The sequence below is a fragment of the Armigeres subalbatus genome, chromosome 1 (genome assembly GCF_024139115.2).
Source record: "Armigeres subalbatus isolate Guangzhou_Male chromosome 1, GZ_Asu_2, whole genome shotgun sequence".
NCBI lineage: Eukaryota > Metazoa > Arthropoda > Insecta > Diptera > Culicidae > Armigeres > Armigeres subalbatus.
This window is the reverse complement of record NC_085139.1, coordinates 181,510,500-181,531,668: the sequence shown is the minus strand read 5'-3', so window position 1 is coordinate 181,531,668 and position 21,169 is coordinate 181,510,500. Positions and strand designations below refer to the sequence as shown.

General features: G+C 40.5%; 1 protein-coding gene across 1 annotated transcript in view; it reads right to left on the bottom strand.

The window, feature by feature from the left end:
- LOC134205579 (E3 ubiquitin-protein ligase HECW2) overlaps window positions 1–21,169 on the bottom strand; it is a 224,362-nt gene that overhangs the window by 188,523 nt on the left and 14,670 nt on the right. The window lies entirely within an intron of this gene.

Below are 21,169 nucleotides of genomic sequence, written 5' to 3'. Positions count from 1 at the left end.
ATCTGTTGTACTTCGTTCAGTTACATTGCCCAGATGATCGAAATGCTTGAACGTTATCGGATCAATTGGTGGCGAAACTGTCATTGGACCTAATTGAACGATAATAATCCAGCTCTGGTGAAGGCACTTCTGGATATATTTGGGTGAATTAAATCCAACTCTGAAGTGGATTATTCGATGGTTGAATTGCCATCAGAAGCAGGAGGATCAAGAAAAATCTAACAATGGACTAGATAGATATTCATCTCTCCAATTTAATTGCCAGAAAAAATCTTAGATGAGTACCAACACTTGGAATACGCATCTTCGTTTTAATTTTTGTAGTTAGAATCGGTCGAAAGTTTCTCTGAATAAAAAAGGAAATGATCTCAAATCACATAAAATCCATATTACAATTACTACTTCGGAATCAATCTCTAGAGTATTAGGGTTCTACTGATCTTAAACAACAGGCTGATTAAGGAGACCGGGGCTGGTTGGCCAAGTTTTGCTTCCATAATGTCTGTTCTAAATCTGTTCGACTTTTCAAAAACGCTTTCACTGTCATAAATATACAAGTCTCTTGGCATTTGTGACATATTTTCATCGATGGCAAATTGAGAAAAAGTTATAACAAATCAAATGCACGGAAAAATTCAGCCAACCAACCCCAGGGCTGGGAGTAAGTTGGCAGTTTGTAAAACAGTGAAACACATCAAATTAATTGTGGCAATGTTTAGAATTAGGGAAAAGTAGTGTCTATAGTTTTGTAATTTTAGGCACGTAAAAAAAATCTTCTTTAATTTTTAGTCTTTTGAGATATTTTAGTAAACCAGGTATATTTACATTACTTTAATATCTAGCATTTTTTTCTTTCAATCTACTTTTAATGGGAATCGGTAAAAAATAGTGCCGATTAGTATTTACTAAGTTTCAACTCGGCCAAACAGACCACACAAAAGTCGCCAAAATTTACTCACTCGAATCAAAATAGCAAAAACGTGAACGTGAGTAAACGGAAACAATAAAATACCTGAAATTACATTCGATCTGATTCCCCACCCAAATCATTATAATGAGCCTTAAATGCGCCTTAAAATGTCACTTGGTCACTGGCCCTTCGACAACCAGCCCAGTCTTCCCTATAGATGTAGATTTTGTATAAATCCACTGGAAGGCTAAAACTTTTGAAACGATTTTTAGTTTAATTTGTCCTTACTGCTGTAAAACATATGTATAGTTCTTAACTTTATATGGAGATCAGTATGGCAAACCTTATTTTTTAACATTTTTGCCCTTAACGGTTTTGATTTATCGTCAATCACGTGACTTAATACGTGAGCATGCAGTCTGAAAGATGCCGACACTCTTTGCCGAAGAAGGTACATAGCTGGAAGGTCTACAAAAAATGCTATTACGCTTCGAAAATTCATTGTTCAAACCATATGCAATAAAACAATGTTTCTGCCAACACACAATAGGAAAAAAGGAGATATTTTTGGCCAAAATTATGAATCCTGCAATAAACAGTGGTATTCATCTAAAAACATAGATGAAAGAAACATATTTTTCTGAGCCTTCAAGGGGGTATGGGGCTAATTTTCGGCATAGAATCGATTTTTGTCATATTCTACAAAACAACGGAATTTGGTCACTATTTGGTTTGCAATAAGTCTGTTTGATGCTGGATGAAATACTAATGGTCATATAAACTGTATATTCGTGTCACAGACAAATGGACGCAACACATATTTCCTAAGAAAATTCACTGAGTAGAACTTATTAAACCAACAAAGGAGGATAGAACGATTCAATTAGCGTCATATTGTGACATCAACGAAATGGAATTTCATTTATTTGATATTGCATTAAGATTTCTTCCATAATTATAAAAGGTATTGTGGCAAGAGGTCATTCAACACTACTCATCAACACGCTATGACACGTTATGGTTAAATCTATAATTCCTTTCTTTAGTAATGTCAAAATTGTAAATTTTGAACAACTTCCTTTTCGCTGCGTAACGCTTTTTATATGATAGATGATTTTTTCTTGAATTACACAGCTCAACAAGATTTTGTCCCTAACACCAAATAATGTGTCCCTAGTAGATTTTTGCTCGCTGAATCCGAATCTGACTTCAGATTTGCTCTAACACGTCGAGATTTTGAGATATACCTTAACAAATGTCGTAAAATCAATGATTTTGGGCATTTGGAACAGCCACCGTTAACCCTATAGAAAAATTACTAGTCAATCAAGGTCAACATGGATCACAAACATCTAATCTTTCGAAATGTGGTGCATTTTGATCAATTAAACATAATAAGGTGATTTATCTGCAATTTTAGTTGGTGAAAGTTATTTAAAAATATGTTTTATGCAAACCTTGTATACAACTTGGTTTTTTCTGTGAACGGTTTTGAGAGGAAAGTAACAAGAATTCAATATAATGGTTGTCCAAGCAAAAAAATTTTTCATTGAACTAATATTGAATATAAATATGATATTGATTTCCTCTGGCGCGATAAACTTTCAATTATTGCACAAGTGATATGGTGCATTTAATTATTCAATTTATTCAATTTATGCTTTATTATTTCATTCCAATAAAGCAATTACGAGAACTAGCAGTTCTATATATTTGATTATTCCTGCTTTAATCATTCAATATTCATATGATAGAAATTTGGGCGGAAAACTATCAATTAGCCAAATCAATCAACAAATCGATAAATTGGTTTTCGATCGTTCTTGTGTATGATTGCATACAAGTTGAAGCGATGTTGACGACTACGCAACAGAAACTGGAAACTCAACAACACCTGCGTGGGACTTTTATTTGATTCGCGTTGAAAATGCTGCGTGGATTTGCAATAATCCCAATGCAATTTCTTTAAACTATGATCAGATTATAACTTGAAAAAAAAAGTTCACTAGTTTTATCAAGCTTTTTATGTGCTAAGACAGAAGTTATACGAAAAAACTTGGGCTCCGCTCACTTGTGTGCTTTCAACATGTTACAGTTACCGAGCATATGGTTGGATGATCTGCCAATCCTGCACTCTGATATTTCTCTAATTTAACAAAACAACGCATGAATGAGAAAATTTACGATGAAGTTACAAAATGGTTAAATTCTTATTTTCCGAGTGCTGAAATGTATTTTATTAGTCAATGTGGCTTGAATGCTCTGTAGGGGATCTAGTAGAGGATTTGAATACGTTCAAATTGCACTCGATCTTTTCCTTGTTGACTAAAAGAAAGGAACTTTATGGATCATCATGTTCTCTATATTCTAGCTTAACATTGCAACATGTTAACAGATTACGTGTGTTGTTAGGAGTTGATCGATCGAAAAAACAACCAGAAATCGAGCAGGCTAACATTTTAGGAGGAGGAGAAATGTTGAGCATAAAATGAAAACGTGATATTTTATTAAAAGTCCAATGAAACATATATTTAAAACTGACTTGTATCTCTATACTTCATTTAACATTTCTTATCCCAGTTCCTCTGGCCTCATGTTGTGAAATTTTGGTGGCTTCGAACTGGGTGGTGCTGGCGTTTGCATGCAAGTTATGAAACAAACCAGGGAATATTTTAAATTAAATTCACTAAACTTAAATTCAAGTAAAACCGAATAGAAAACAATTGTAACTCAAATCTGATGGAAATTCATTAGATCAGATGTCTTTTACCGTTCAGGTATTATGACCTAAAATTATGTTAATATCTTCATGAAAGTCCTTCGAAAATGCCAATTTCTTCAAATTAGCGGTATTAATTTAGCTATATCTCAAAATTTGGACGTGTTAGAGCATATCTGAGGACAGATTCGGATTCACGAGCCAAAATCTACTGAAGACACATCAATTGGTTCTGAGGACCCGCAAAAGGTTAAATTTTGTTGCCCTGTGTTATGCGCAACGTTAAGACGTAACCCTCTCCCTTTAAATGTTATGTAAATTGTGTTCGTCATTAAATTCAATGCTACTTTACATTGTTGAGTACCTCAGATTAAAATGAAAAAATAAGAAGTTTACCAAAACCTTGATTAATCCCTTAGCGGTAATATTGTCTTTCTCGTACATTATAAGAAAATGTATTTTGGTCATAACTTTTGAGCCCATAGTCCGATCCAGCCTATTTTTAATAGGAACAATGGACCAATGTTCTCTGACAGAATGAAACTTTTGTTGCGTAAATCAGTTTAGAGTAAGTGCTTAAAAAAGAGCTAACTATTTTGCTCACACACACTGAACATTCACACACACGTACACACAGACAACACCTCAATTCTTCGAACTGAGTCTAATGCTTTTAGAGCGATCATATAGCTTCTAAGTATACTTAGTACACGAGAAAGGCAAAAATAAGCAATTTTTAAAATTCATGTATCTTACAAAATTGTAGATTTGCGCAGAATTTAATTCATGGTCCTCAAAGCTTAGAGTTCAATAGTGTATGCATGATGTTTTACTGCGGGTATTGCAGGGTACCAAAACTGTTTTGTTCGTTAATAATTGCGTAAAATATGCTTTCACAAAACTACTAAAAGCTAAATTCTGGACGGAGCTATTATTACATTATCAAGCTCATTGCATAGATCTGCTTAAGAGCTTTGTAACGATATATAAATATGTTACTTTTGAAAAAAATGCAAAGCTGACCGTTTTCCCAAAAAACAAAAATATCATTTCTAGGAGGCCTGGTTGGAACGCCCCCACCTCCCTAAAAATCTAAAAATAAAAACCGTGCTGATTATAGAAATATAGGTTATAAGCTGTGTATTCATCACATTTTACTCGCCCAAATCAAAAATTGGCCTTTTGGTAGTTTTGGCCACACTTTTATATGGGGCTGTCCTATTGTGCAACACTACACTACCGGACAACCTATGGTTGTCAAAGAGCTAAACCCAACTTCGTTCTTGATGGAGTTTTCTTTTGACTTTTCCTGGAGAAAAGTAAAAAAGAAAAAAAAACTTCTGAAAGACACGGGTAGCAACCTTCAGAAGTTCCGGGCAGGTTCATTGAATCCGGACAGAGTCCTTCCGTGATTCAGCTGGAATGATTCTGCGATTATGAGCTTTAGTCCGCGTTATAGAAACAATTATTCTTCAATTTCGATTCAGAACGGAATATTTCCGCAATTCTGAACGAAGTCCTTCTGCGATCAAACAGAATTCTTCTCCGATTCCAAACGTAATTCTTTTGCATTCGAACGGAATTCTTCTGCAGATTGAACGAAATCATTATGTGCTTTTGGATGAAGTTCATCTGCGTTACCATATAGAATCATTTTGCGATTCTGATCGGAGTTATCGTAATGTCGGTAATAATCCTTCTGCGATTCCGAATGTAGTCCTTTTAGGATAGCAATTAAAATCCTTCTGTGATTCCTCTTACTATTCCGAACAAAACATTCTGATTCTCAACGAAATGCTTTTGCTATTCCGAGCGTAATCATTGTGCAATTTCGATCGACAGTGTAATGCGATTTCAGGAATTCTTCTTCGATTCAAGTGAATTCTTCCATATATAGATGGAGTCAGTTTGTGACTCCAATCTTTATCCCTATCTAGTAATAAATTGCCTTACAATTTCAAACCGAATCTGTGTACCTGAAAGGTGTTTTTGTTTGCGTGTCAAAACATAGTATATTTCGATACCGAACGGAATCTGCGGTTGTAAGCAGATTTATGTATTTTATTGTATATATCAACAAATTATTTCAAATAAAGCTACTCTACAATAATACTCAAGCGAGCTCTCAATAGTTGGAACCGGTAAAAAAAGTAGAACTAGTACGAAAAGCAAAGTGGAAAACCGTTGTCTTAGATTGGGGCGAATAACACTAAGTCGAACGCTGCGCTAAAAAGCGTTCCGAATTCGTGAACCAGCAATAATACACCGAGTTAAATTCTTGGATTCAGAACACCAGTCTTTTTCCAGAACGTTCCAAAAAGTGGCTGTTGTTCCCGAATCCGTGGCTTTTTCCGAAAAAATACACCGTGAACTTGTTAACTTGAATTCGGAACGCTTTTTTGCGTGTGAAGCCACTCTGTTGAAGATCTACACCTAGTAATCGCACCGTGCATGCTGTAGTTGGTGCGTTGAAGAGTAAATGGAATATAATTATTTCTCAAATACCGCCGGGCAATGTTGATTTCACTTGCCCAAGAATCGTAGACAATCTAAGCGACCTTGAAGAGCGTCGGCAATAAACAAAGCCCTCGCCGTGTTCCTACGTAATACGACAGACTTTCTTTGAAACGTGTTGATCAATGACATACGTCAAGACGTAACTAAAAGTTTGCCCTGCAATATTCACATCTTCTAGGTCCAGAATGCTACGCCTATCGATGGAAGACAGCAGCTCAGCAGCGATGTTCTTCTTCTTCTTATTGGCATTACATCCCCACACTGGGACAGAGCCGCCTCGCAGCTTAGTGTTCATTAAGCACTTCCACAGTTATTAACTGCAGGGTTTCTAAGCCAATTACCATTTTGCATTCGTATGTCATGAGGTTAGCGATGATACTTTTATGCCCAGGGAAGTCGAGACAATTTCCAAACCGAGTGCATAGACCGGCACCGGCATCAGACACCAGCCACCTTCAGCATGGTCTTTTGCTGTAGCATCTTACCGCACGGCTAAGGAGGCCCCTAACAGCGATGTTATGATATTGGGTGAAGTTCTTGGAGCTAAAATCCCCTAGAACTATGATTTCATCAAGAGCAGTTGCTATTTCTAGAATATATAAATCGAACTGCAGTGAGCTAACAAATGCTGAATCCCGGACTCGGTCGGGTGGGATATACACGCACGTGAAAACCGTTTCCGGTCACTAAGTTCGATCGTTTTCAACCTGTTCGAGGCAATCCTACGAAGAGTTTACAAAGCTTTTGATTTGAGACTGGAACTCACGGATGGCTACCAGTAGGTACACGCCTCCTATGGTTTACGACGGTTGTTGAAGTTTTGATCACATTGAAACACCTCGTAAGCAGGACCCAATATCTGGCTTTAAAGCGTGTCATCATTCAGCCAAATCTCAGTGAGAACGATTATATCGAAGCACAGTTCAGATGCTGCAAGGCGGTAATCATCGACCGTGGAGTTGATGCCACCCACATTTTGCTAGTAAAGCAGCAGTCGTTCATGTAGCTTCTGGAGCGGATTTATTGAACTGCAAGCGGCTAGCGAATCAATACGGGAATAATGCGAAACATTGGGGTACTTGCCTGCGCGAGGATTTTGGAAGAACTCCTCACCGACACCATACGCAGGACGGCTGCAGGTCATTGACGGGAAGGGCACGACTGCGATGGGTGGCTTAGAAACTTTCATTAAGCTTACGGCGAGCGTGCGTCCCGGTGTTTCAATTCAAACAGTACGGTGAAAAATATTCAGAATATCCACGGAAAGTTCTTATTCTATTGAGTTTCTGTTGAGTATTCTTTGAAATTTACACAGACAATTGTGAATTCCCAATTCTCGATTATTTGAGACGGCTAGTTTTTTATCTTTTATTAGAGTGATTTTTTTTGCAGGGATAAGTTCATCACTAGACGGCTAGTTTGGCATAGCCAACTTAAATGCAAAATCTATTTTTGTCAGAATGGGCCATTTCGCCGAAAATGTCATTTGGTCCAATGGGTCATACGGGCAAATTACTGAACGGGTAATATGGTGAAAAATGACCACTCGCTTGGCTAAATGGCCTTTTTGTCAATTGACCATTGAATGAAATTCCAAAGCCTCTCTACTTTTAAGTTGATACTGGCCTTTAGACCAAAAGACATCTAGCCAAGTACCATTTAGCAAAACTGAACGTTTAACGAAAACTGTTATCAGGTCAAAACTGGTTTGACCGAAAATATAGTTTGGCCGAAAGCGACGTACAGCCAAAAGAAATATTTGGCCAGATTTGAATAAAGTTGTTTGCTCTAAAATGTCATTTGGCTGAAAATGCTGTTCGGCCGAAAAAGCCGTTCGACCGAATATATTATCTGACAAAAATGTCTTTCGGTATAAATTGTAATTTGGCAGAAAGAGCCGTTCGGCCCAAAAATGTCCATTCTGCAACCTTCTTTGAAAAGTGTCGTTTGTCTGAATTGATCATTTTGCCGTTTAGACGTTTAGCCGAATAGGTCATTTGACAGAAAATGCGGTTTGGCTGAAAGGGTTGTTTTGCAGTTAGGGCATTTTCGGGCCAAATGGCCATTCCTACCAAACAGCATTTTGACATTTGGCTGTATGATTTGTTGGCCCAAACGATATTTTCGGCCAAATGGCCCATTCTGTCCAACGACCATTTCTACCAAACGGCATTTTCGGGCTGATGAGGTAATTTCGGCCAAACAACCTATCAGGGAAAACGACTTTTTCGGCCAAATTACTAGTTCGGCCGAATGTCGCTTTCGGCCAATGGAATTTCCCAAGAATTTCTTATGGACAATGCACTAGTCGTTCGATAACTGCAACATGTTTTCGTTTCAGTTGGAGAATACCATTCAATAACTGCGACGCATTCTGGGCGTCAAACGATTGTCAGACGACGTCAGATGCAATAGAAGTGCACCTGATTGTGCAGTGCAATGCAGCTATCATCGACTTCGAAATAGTTTTGAAGTTCAGCTCTCCGATAACTGAAAAACTGATGTAACTATTAAATTGCAGTTAAAAGCATTTCAGACTTTGACTTTCAGTTATCAAACGTCTGCTGTACAAAAAACTTCCCGTAGAAATCCAATAATTCCAAACAATTTTCCGTTGAAAACCAAAGATTTTTTAAAATAAAATCTACATTTAAATTCCGGAGCATTTCTTATGAGTATTGCAGAGAATTTTCCTTGGAATTTCTTAAGAATTTACTGCTTTATCCATGGCCATGCCAAACTAGCCGTCTTAAGGTCACTCCTGACGGAATCCAAGTTTGAAAGTGCTCGCGTTTTCGGGGGCACACCACTCGATACGGGAGCAAAGCACAAGTGTCATTTTTATTATTTCACGCATGCTGCGACGCAGCAAAGCTAAATCAACTAAAATGACAGTTGTACGTCGCCTCCGTATCGAGTAGTGTGCCCCCGAAAACGCGAGCACTTTGAAACTTGGATTCCGTCAGGAGTGACCTTAATTATTCTAGACTGAGAAAGCCAACGTTAAAACACCCATTCTACCAGCCGCACTCTCCTACAATTATGAATAACTGTCTATGTGAATTTCGAATGTAGTTCCCGAAACTTCAAAGTAGTAGAAAATCCGAAAAGAATTTAAAAATTTTGAAAAAAGCTAATAGAATTTTATGGAGAAGTGCATTAGATTTTTCATGCGAAGTTCAAAAGATTCTTCCTTTGAAAATAAAAGAAAATATCTCGAAAAAATGCAAAAAAATCTAAGAAACGTAATAAAACAAATCGCCACGCCAATTCACGCCACCGCCGCCGCCGCTGAAATGGCTATCGGCGTGACACCGAAAACGCCGCCGCCGACCAAAATTCTAACAAACGCCGCCGCCGACGAATATCGGACCGGTGCACACCTCTAGCTGCAGGTCGTTGACGGGAAAGGCTCGACTGTGACACCGAATGGTTGAGATTCCGGTTGCAAGCAGATACCGAGCGGAATCTGCGGTTGCAAGCTGAGATTTTGTTCACGCATATTCTGCCTTAAATCGTATTTTGGCCAAAATTTTCCTTCCCATAGTCCGATTCGGCAAATTTTCAAAAGAAAATTATGGGACTCGTTATCGAACACAACTTGTTGCGAGCAAATCGATTAAGAGTAAGTGCCTGAAAAAATGGGCGAGACATTTTTACTCGTTTCTGGCGTGAAAAAATGTATTTTAGCCATAACATCTGATCGCATAGTTTGATCCTGCCAACTTTCAATAGGAAACAAGTTAGCAGGATTCTCCGTTGAATGCAACTTGTTACGAGCAAGTCGGTTGAGGGTAAGTGCCTGCCTACAAAATGGTCGAGATTTTTTCCATTTTTTCCGAGCCATAACTTCTGTCTGATCTCATAGTCTGATCCGGCCATTTTTTTATAAACACTATGAAGCTCCGGGCCTCCTATTAAAAGTTTGTTTTTGGAGCGAACATATAACGTTTACGGAGTACAAGAGAAAAGAATATATTTAGTATTCGAGGCAAAAGGGTTTCATAATATGCAGTCGTGAATAACATCAGGTTCTAAAGCTAATCTATCTGATTTCATACTATGATAAATAGCAGAAAAGCATTAAAAGGTAAGTTACATTTCCCTAAAATTTGAAACAGTAAATATGAGGTGCAAGCGTTAAAAAAGAACGTTCCGATAAAAGGGAATGCACGTGACAGAGTTCGCATACGAAGCAATGATCAATTGAAAGAATGTTGCTATCTCTGCTTGATAACGACCGCCAACAACAAAAGGGCACTGCACCGACGAGCTTTATCTACTTCTAACTACATAGAAATTTGAAAACAACAAGGCCACTAACTGTCAAAATTAACATTTACTGGTTTTGTTGGTTTCTTACTTTCATGAACAACGAAAGAAAAAGATATTCGCTCGTGCAATCCCCTATACCGAAAAACAAAACAAAAACGCATCGTCAAGGGAAATGCCTACAGTGGGCACCGAATAAACTTGCAGGATGCTTATAAAACCGGTTGAGCTAGAAAAAAAAGAATTCGATTCGATGTGTCTCGTGTGTTTGCACTATGGATGACATTTTTCACTTTTCTCAATATCCCAGGTCATTCGGTGGGAAGACAAGTTGATGCTTTTAATTTTAAGATTGTTGGGGGATTTGGTTTGAAATGTGTAGCAAAAGAAAAGCGATTAAATATTACAGCCAAAAAATATACAAACTCATTAGATTCAAACATGATAGCTTGTCTGAAAATACATCAAATATTAAATCATTTGAATTGAGTTTAGGTTTTCCTGAATAAAGCTAAACTAGAATTTTATACTATTAAATTTATATCACTGTTGTTGATACTAATGAAATTCTGGAGAAAAACCCTTGTTGAACCAAAGGATGAATATGCATCAACTCAACATCCAACACAATTCATAATATTCACAGTTCGTGACGATTCCGTAATCACAGCTGAACATAACGAGTTGGCAATTCTAATTAAAATAAATTTAATTGCCATTCCGTGCCAAACGTCTCGTCGGTTGCCACTTGCCTACATGCCATCCGCATAATTTCCAACACAAAGCCATGAATGGAATCCTTTCTCTTAGGGAAACGGCAACAGTAGATCGAGAATAAAAACAACAATCGTATAGCATACGCAAACACTGTCTTCACGGAGATTAGAAGTGAGGATTGAGAAGAAACAGGATTGAACCGCCAATAAAATAGAAGATTTATGAGCTCTTGTGTGACCACGACAACTGTGGAGCAACGGACCGCTTCGACTAGATTCCGTTTCAGTTGCTTCCGTCCACGGCGAAAGGAGGCACAATTTATGACACATTTCTTCGAGTTAGCCCGACCGATGAAATCCGACGATCATCGACACTGCTTTACGATGTGGACGTACTGGAAGGATGATTTAGGCACGTTGCATTGTGGCAGACGAGACGCAGTACTGAAAACAATAAATCTGTTGTTTGTTTTGGATTGCGCCTCAACTTTAATATCTAGCATAATTTTTCTAAAGGAACAAAGTATGCTTTCATTGTTTCATTGAGACTCTTGGCGCATACAAAAATACTGTGTACTGTAGGTGGCACATTAGATTCAGATTGAATTCAAGACCAATATGTACATCTACATAGCATTATTATGTTCGGGTATTTTTTTTCCCAAAATTATATAACTATGAACTAAAGAAAATCCCATTTACATGAACACTTTTGAAAAGATTAGCGAGATTTAATTGCTTTCAATACAATTTTGTAACATTGTTAGAATAAGTCGTGTGTGAACGTGAGTGTGCGATCGTGTTTCTTAAACATAATGGAAATTAGTGGAACATGGCTGTTTTGTATTCAGCTCACAAACCGTAACGTCCTTCAAAAGCTATCTTAGTTGCAGCGTACAATGGCTTCACTATACAACAAAGTTGGGCTAATTAATTAATGATTATTGCTTCCTATCGAATAATTTGAAACCAGACCTATCGCAAAAATGACCCTCTATTAACTAGAACTCGCATAAACATTCTGCTAACCAAAACATCATCGGTATGGATCAGTGCAAATATGTGTGTTATGAGTTTTCAACAGAATTGACTTGAATTAACGAAGAACAGAAGAAGCGCTGACCACTTGGAACGTAGGACAATCTCCTGCCGTTCCAAATGGTTTCACATGAGTGATAAACTATTCAGTAAGTTATTCTGTGGAACCTGTCTGCTGTCAAATTCAAATTTTATATCCTTAGAGTTCTGTGGCGATCAATGTGACTTTGGCTTCCTATTACACTTGAAGTTGAATTAAACAAGAATAAATGCAATTGGCGAAGCTCAATAGAATTCTGAATTGTTTGTGTGAAGAAACTTTTTGATCATAAAATAAATGTCCTCCGGCTAACCATTGAGGAGGAAAACCAAATAAAAACTTAATTGCGGATCTCCAGTTAATCCAGGAGAAGATTTACCGGCTGACATCAAAGCCATTGGGGTTTACAAATCACCAGGAGAGCATGGTGGTGAGGCACTATTGGTTAGAGCTAGAGTACCGAGTTACTACCAAGATTTAGGAAGATGGAGCTCTGCCACGGGAGTGGATGAAGGATGTCGTGTGTCCCCGTCTACAGAAAAGGGCGACAAGCCGGAGTGTAGAAACTACTGCGGAATCGCATTGCTGAACATCGCCTATAAAGTACACTCCCAAATTGTATGCCGCCGACTAGCACCCATTGCAAGAGGATCCGTTGTGTAGTCAGTTAAGTTTCCCTATACCCTGAAGATCCAGATATCCGAAACATTGGGAAGATTACGCTTCTGAGACCATGTAGATGAATCTGAAATGCTTGGATCCTATACCACATCATTAGATAATTCGAAACACTCAATCAAGACTAAGCATCCTGATCGTTGAGACAGTGATCAGTTTTCAGTAATTAGAGATGCTCAAGGTTCTCCAAAATGTTCTCGAGTTCAGCTCAAAGTATCTATCGGATCAACCAAGGTTTTTCAATGTTCTTATCGTCGTTACATTATGCCCAATAAGCATATGCTCATCATACAAACCCAATTTTCTTGCATATCAGATGTTCAAGGTACTCCAAAACGTCATCAAATTCAACCCAAAATATCTACCGGATCAACCAAGGCTTTTTACAATGTCCTCAACATCGATATGTATCCAACCTGATTCAATAGCATATGCGCACCAACTTAATTTTCTTGAATACGAGATAATCGTTCTCGAGTTCAACCCAATTTATCTACCAGATCAACCAAGGCTTTTGCAATGTTCTTATCTTCGGCATATACCCATTCCGGTCCAATAGGCACATAATGTAAATCCAATTTTCTTGAATACGAAGAGTTCATGGTACTCCAAACCGTTCTAGATTTCAGTTCAAAGTATCAACCAGTTTGCCATCAGTATGTACCCAATCCAGTTCATAAAGCATATGAAATCAAGAGATCAAGATCAAGAAATAACGAATGAGGTGTTTCGTGTTTGTGTCGGGCGATGTAAAAGAAATGAGTAAAACCTACCTACTCAATGGAACTGCTGTTTTTCTTGTATCTTTATTAATGTGTTTAGGAACTGCTGGGATGTTTAGTGATGCACGGCTATATCATTCAAGACTTGGTTGATGAGAAAGATCAGATGTTCTGAACTCCAGGAAGGTTTGAAGAACCAAAAAGGTCGTTGATAGATTTGGAAAGTAATGAGTGAAATGAATGAAATTCTGAAAAGAGTTTCTAGAGTAGCTCCTAGTGGAATTGCTGGCGAAACTACTGGAATATTTCCCGGAGGAAATTCCGGAACAATTTCTGAACAAACTTCCGGAGGAATTCTTAATCGAACTTCTTCTGGAAATCTTGGATTAACTTCTGGACGAACTTTTGGATGAGTTTCGGAACAAAATTTCGGAGGAAATCCTGGGATAACTTCAGCAAAAATTCATGTAGAAAGCTTTCACAGGTATTCCTGGAGAACCTCCGGAGGAAATCTTTGACGAACTTCTAGAGGAATTCTTCCGGAAGCATTCCTGGAGGAACTTCCGGAAGCATTCCTGGAGGAACTTCCGGAGGAATTCCTGGAGAAACTTCCGGAAGAATTCGTGGAGGAACTTTCGGACGAATTCGTGGAGGAAGTTCCGGAGGAATTCCTGGAGGAACTTCCGGAGGAATTCCTGGAGGAACTTCCGGAGGAATTCCTGGAGGAACTTCCGGAGGAATTCCTGGAGGAACTTCCGGAGGAATTCCTGGAGGAACTTCCGGAGGAATTCCTGGAGGAACTTCCGGAGGAATTCCTGGAGGAACTTCCGGAGGAATTCCTGGAGGAACTTCCGGAGGAATTCCTGGAGGAACTTCCGGAGGAATTCCTGGAGGAACTTCCGGAGGAATTCCTGGAGGAACTTCCGGAGGAATTCCTGGAGGAGCTTCCGGAGGAATTCCTGGAGGAACTTCCGGAGGAATTCCTGGAGGAACTTCCGGAGGAATTCCTGGAGGAACTTCGGAGGAATTCCTGGAGGAACTTCGGAGGAATTCCTGGAGGAACTTCCGGAGGAATTCCTGGAGGAAGTTCGGAGGAATTCCTGGATGAACTTCCGGAGGAATTTCTGGATGAACTTCGGAGGAATTCCTGGAGGTACTTCGTGGGGAGGAATATCTGGAGGAACTTTCGGAGGAATTCCTGGAGGAACTTCCGGAGGAACTTCCGGAGGAATTCCGGGAGGAACTTTCGGAGGAATTCAGGAGGAACTTCTGGAGGAATTCCGGGATGAACTTCCGGAGGAATTCAGGAGGAACTTCCGGAGGAATTCAGGAGGAACTTCCGGAGGAATTCAGGAGGAACTTCCGGAGGAATTCAGGAGGAACTTCCGGAGGAATTCCTGGAGGAACTTCCGGAGGAATTCCGGGAGGAACTTCCGGAGGAATTCCTGGAGGAACTTCCGGAGGAATTCCGGGAGGAACTTCCGGAGGAACTTCCGGAAGAATTCCGAGAGGAACTTCCGAAGGAATTCCGGGAGGAACTTCCGGAGGAATTCCGGGAGGAACTTTCGGAAGAATTTCGGAAGGAACTTCTGGAGGAATTTCCGGAGGAATTCCGGGAGGAACTTCGGAAGTTCCTCCCGGAATTCCGGGAGGAACTTTCGGAAGAATTCCGGGAAGAACTTCCGGAGGAATTCCGGGAGGAACTTCCGGAGGAATTCCGGGAGGAACTTCCGGAGGAATTTCGGAAGAAACTTCCGGAGGAATTCCTGGAGGAACTTCCGGAGGAATTTCGGGAGGAACTTCCGGAGGAATTCCGGGAGGAACTTCCGGAGGAATTCCGGGAGGAACTTCCGGAGGAATTCCGGGAGGAACTTCCGGAGGAATTCAGGAGGAACTTCGGAGGAATTCAGGAGGAACTTCCGGAGGAATTCCGGAGGAACTTCCGGAGGAATTCAGGAGGAACTTCCGGAGGAATTCAGGAGGAACTTCCGGAGGAATTCAGGAGGAACTTCCGGAGGAATTCAGGAGGAACTTCCGGAGGAATTCCGGGAGGAACTTCGGAGGAATTCCAGGAGGAACTTCCGGAGGAATTCAGGAGGAACTTCCGGAGGAATTCCAGGAGGAACTTCGGAGGAATTCAGGAGGAACTTCCGGAGGAATTTCGGGAGGAACTTCCGGAGGAATTCCGGGAGGAACTTCCGGAGGAATTCCGGGAGGAACTTCCGGAGGAATTCCGGGAGGAACTTCCGGAGGAATTCCGTGAGGAACTTCCGGAGAAATTCCAGGAGGAACTTCCGGAGGAATTCCTGGAGGAACTTTCGGAGGAATTCCTGGAGGAACTTCCGGAGGAATTCCTGGAGGAACTTCCGGAGGAATTCCTGGAGGAACTTCCGGAGGAATTCCTGGAGGAACTTCCGGAGGAATTCCGGGAGGAACTTCCGGAGGAATTCCAGGCGGAACTTCGGAGGAATTCAGGAGGAACTTCGGAGGAATTCCGGAGGAACTTCGGAGGAATTCCAGGAGGAACTTCCGGAGGAATTCAGGAGGAACTTCCGGAGGAATTCAGGAGGAACTTCGGAGGAATTCAGGAGGAACTTCCGGAGGAATTCAGGAGGAACTTCGGAGGAATTCAGGAAGGAACTTCCGGAGGAATTCGAGGAACTTCCGGAGGAATTCAGGAGGAACTTCCGGAGGAATTCCAGGAGGAACTTCGGAGGAATTCCAGGAGGAACTTCCGGAGGAATTCCAGGAACTTCGGAGGAATTCCGGGAGGAACTTCCGGAGGAATTCAGGAGGAACTTCAGGAGGAATTCCGGAGGAACTTCCGGAGGAATTCAGGGAGGAGCTTCCGGAGGAATTCCAGGAGGAACTTCCGGAGGAATTCAGGAGGAACTTCCGGAGGAATTCAGGAGGAACTTCGGAGGAATTCAGGAGGAACTTCCGTAGGAATTCCTGGAGGAACTTCCGGAGAAATTCCTGGAGGAACTTCCGGAAGAACTTCCGGAGGAATTTCTGGACGGGGGAATTCCTGGAGGAGCATCCGGAGGAATTCCTGGAGAAACTTCCGGAGGAATTCCTGCAGGAACTTCCGGAGGAATTCCTGGAGGAACTTGCGGAGGAATTCCTGGAGGAACTTGCGGAAGAATTCCTGGAGGAACTTCCGGAGGAATTGCCGGAATTGCCCGGAGGAATTCCTGGAGGAACTTGCGGAGGAATTCCTGGAGGAACTTCCGGAGGAACTTCCTGAGGAATTCCTGGAGGAACTTCCGGAGGAATTCCTGGAGGAACTTTCGGAGGAATTCCTGGAGGAACTTCCGGAGGAATTCCTGGAGGAACTTCCGGAGGAATTCCTGGAGGAACTTCCGGAGGAATTCCTGGAGGAACTTCTGGAGGAATTCCTGGAGGAACTTCCGGAGGAATTCCTGGAGGAACTTCCGGAGGAATTCCTGGAGGAACTTCCGGAGGAATTCCTGGAGAACTTTCGGAGGAATTCCTGGAGGAACTTTCGGAGGAATTCCTGGAGGAACTTCCGGAGGAATTGCTGGAGGAACTTCCGGAGGAATTCCTGGAGGAACTTCCGGAGGAATTCCTGGAGGAACTTCCGGAGGAATTCCTGGAGGAACTTCCGGAGGAATTCCTGGAGGAACTTCCGTATGAACTTCTGGAGGAACTTCCGAAGGAATTCCTGGAGAAACTTCCGCAGGAATTGTTGGAGAAACTTCCGCAGGGATTGCTGGAGAAACTTCTGCAGGAATTTCTGGAGGAACTTCTGCAGGAATTTCTGGAGGAATTTCTGCACGAATTTCTGGAGGAACTTCTGCAGGAATTCCTGGTCGAACTTCCGCAGGAACTCCTGAAGGAATTCCTTGAGGAGCTTGCGCAGGAATTCCTGGAGGAACTAGACCTCCACTTGCTGTTTAATTTTCTCACCCGCACAAAGCAAAACGAATATTTATTTCAAAGATCGTGCGATCGTCCTGCGTTCTAGACAAAGCAAGTTTGGACGCGAACTTTTTATTCACTCACCGCACAAAGAACAAACTCGGATTTCGCTAATTTCTTCGTCCTGCCTGGAAACGGTCGATCTCGCACCAATTAATTTGTTCTCAAAGCTGAGCTCTCGGTACGCTTATGAGGTCTCAGTTACCCATCCCCAATGAAACTCCGATAAATTTGCATGCTGTAAGAATAAATAAGGCAAACAAAAAAGCTGTGCATATTTGTTGTTTCTCTATCAATTCAAGACAAAATTTTCAAAACGACTTATCTGCTTTTGTAAACAAAGATTCAAACGACGATTTGACGAATCTGATAGCTCTCCCACGCAAACCAACACCATCAACAGGTAGCGGAATCCTTCACCAACCTATTGATGGTGTTGGTTTGCGTGGGAGAGCTATCAGATTCGTCAAATCGTCGTTTGAATCTTTGTTGACAAAAGCAGATAAGTCGTTTTGAAAATTTTGTCTTGAATTACGACTAGCAAAGCAACTACGAAGTGTGTATTCAATCAAACTCCCAGTCATAGATATCAAAACGCTGATATAATTTGAAAAGGTTGCCTAATTTGTAATGTTGTTAGTTTCTTGTTCTTGAAAAATATTCTTAATTGTTGATCACAATCTGGAGACCTATCACGCCCTGTAAAAATTTCCAACTGCACAGAAAGAATATATTTTGTATTTGATTCTGTTATAAATTTAAAACAAAATATGTTATTTTTATGATAAAATTGTAACAAAATTTGATAGTTTTTTGTTTCCGGTAGTGTAATTTTTTATAGGAATTTAGATATTTTAACAACCTGCACCATATTTCTAACAAATTTTGTTATAAAAATTTAGTATAACATAATAACATATGTTCATATAATTTTGATATGACCTTCTAGTCGGGTAACTTCTTTATAATCGTGCCATGGGTGCACTAAACTATACTAAACACTAAACACTCCCTATAATCGTTTCCGTTGATGAAAGTTTGAAAGTTTACCAAATTTAGTTGGAACTGGTCCTAGAATTTAGAAGTTACGCTAAACAGTTCGCTTTGTAAAAAATGCATCTTCCACACATCTTCCACGCTTTTACGCTCACCCTTTCTATACTCGTCTCTCTAGAATAAAAAATATGTGTATCAAAATTAATTGAAATCAATCAAGGGGTTCAAAAGTTACATTATTAATTTTGTAAACATTACCCCTCTTCCAACACACTCCACGTTTTACCACCACCTCTATAATATTTTTCTTAGAATAGAGAATTTGGTTAAACTCAGTCGTGGGGTCACAATGAATTGTTTGTTTTTAGACAATAAACCTTCCAGTCCCTCCTCTTTTTCTAATGACACTCCCACCTCATCTTTTATCTTCCTCTTAGGATAGAGAATTTCCTGAAGAAGGTGCACTATAAGTTTTCAAACATTTTTGTTAGGAAGTGTACATACGTTACCATATGTCCATATACGGTAAGTCAGACTCAATCACGTCGTCAACCAGACAGATAAGGCAAGCAAGTCAATTCCCGCAAGTCCTTCGGAATCTGGGAAGTGGAATGTTCCACAGAAGAGCAGTATGGCATCAAAAATTGCCCTATAATCACTATTAATTGAGAATGCATACAAGGGCCATTGCTAGCCGAGAAGTAATCAGTTGAACATGTTTGCGTAGGTTGTGGCAACAACTACCGCCCTGATACGTGAGCGCTGTGATGTGATCCACTACGTTTCGATGAATTTGTCTTTAATAGTTGCCGCCACAGACCGACCGGTAGCCGCAATGCGTGTCCCAGTCTAATTAATAATTCTGTACATCAGGTCGATCGGGGACCAACCGATCAGCAGCGGCTTCTCACACATCTGGTAAAATTATCTCGTCGCCTCACCACGTCAGATGCGATGGCGGCACACACCTTCGCTGCGTTGCATAAATTGAAGTGTTTGGCAAAGGTGTCGATCGGTGAACGGACGAATTCAAGAGATGAGCATCTCAGAATGGGACCTTAAATCATTGCATTCGTATCGTCAGTCCTCGGATCACTCCATTAGAATGCCAATTACTCAGCTGGAAGCCTGTACGATGTACGATGACGAAACTAGAGATACTCCGATTAATTGATACCTTTGAATAACCAAAGGCACTATTAATCTCTGAAACATTGCAATCAATTGCTCATATATGCATTAGTCATAATCTGGATGATGAAAGTCCAGAAAGAGTGCTTGCCACTGCTTAAGTGTTTAACCCAAATCATCCAGAGTAGTGCTTCAGGCTGATATGATATAAATTGTTTTATGATTTATTGTCAATTACGTAAAGCAAATCAGTTGTCTATTAGCTAAGCAAATATTGCCCGAAACTGCGTACTAATTGCAATGCTTCAGGATTATCTACCCATCAGGTAAGAACGCAGATATTACAGCTTTAAAGTTTGTTACAGAAATATATCTAAACCCAATTCCCATCATCTATAGAAGCAGAGACCACAATACTAGCAAATATTGCAACATCTTAAAAACCAGAATCAAATCTTGAACCTCCTTACAAACGTATATGCCATCATCATCGCCTGCCATCATTGATCCCATTGACACCGAGTAGATCTCTCTCGGAACGGAAGCCTGTAGCAAGCAGCAGTTGCAAACAATCATTGGCAACATTCTTAGTTCACTTCTATCTTCCCAGTTTGCACTCTGCGAATCATAATAATAACAGCAAACAAACTCAAATAAAAACAATTAAAATGTTAATTTGCATTTTTTTTATGGCGGTGTGAAGCCAGCGCGTCTCGGTCGTTCTTTATGGGATGGAATTCTGAGCGTTTGATGCGCAGCATACAAACATGACTAAGCGCAGGGCCTCCCTCTGCTCCGTATAAGATGAGGGTGCCGTGATATCGGATTACGTTCCGACCGTTTTGCGTCTCCTGGGCACAGCGTTTATCGTTTGGCCGCTCGATGATATTGCATTGGGAATAGCAAAGACAAACAGACTAATGTATTAACGGATTTTGTCTTAACATTATTCGTTCATTTAACATTTTTCAACATTGTAGATGTAGACATTGACTTAGTCTTGGCTTGCAATGGTAAAGTCCTAAAGTTGTGTTTTGCAATTTCGAATGTTCAGAACCTTATTCTATAAGTTCTCAAATAAAATGCTGCTGCATAAAGTTACCATTCGTCTAGGGAATGAGCATACATAAACGAAATCAAAACAGAAGATGTCGAATACTTGGAATGGGCTGCAGATCGAAACGGTAGCAGGCGACGACGGACGTCGGTTACTGCGTGGCGGCTACCGAACAAAGACTATGCAAGCAAACGTTGCGATGATGATGGCAAAATCTGGAACGGAAGGAAGGAGCCCGTTGGACCGGGGACGTTTCTTATCTGCTTGTGTAGCATTCTTCTACGACTTCCGAGCTGCTTTTGACGATTCCATGTTTACGATGCGATACGAAAAGTTTACTCACAAACATAGAAGTTTCGCACGGGTGTCAAGTATGTCGTCGATGGTACTTAGTTAATCTTCTGCGAATTCCAATACAAGAGCAGCGGCAA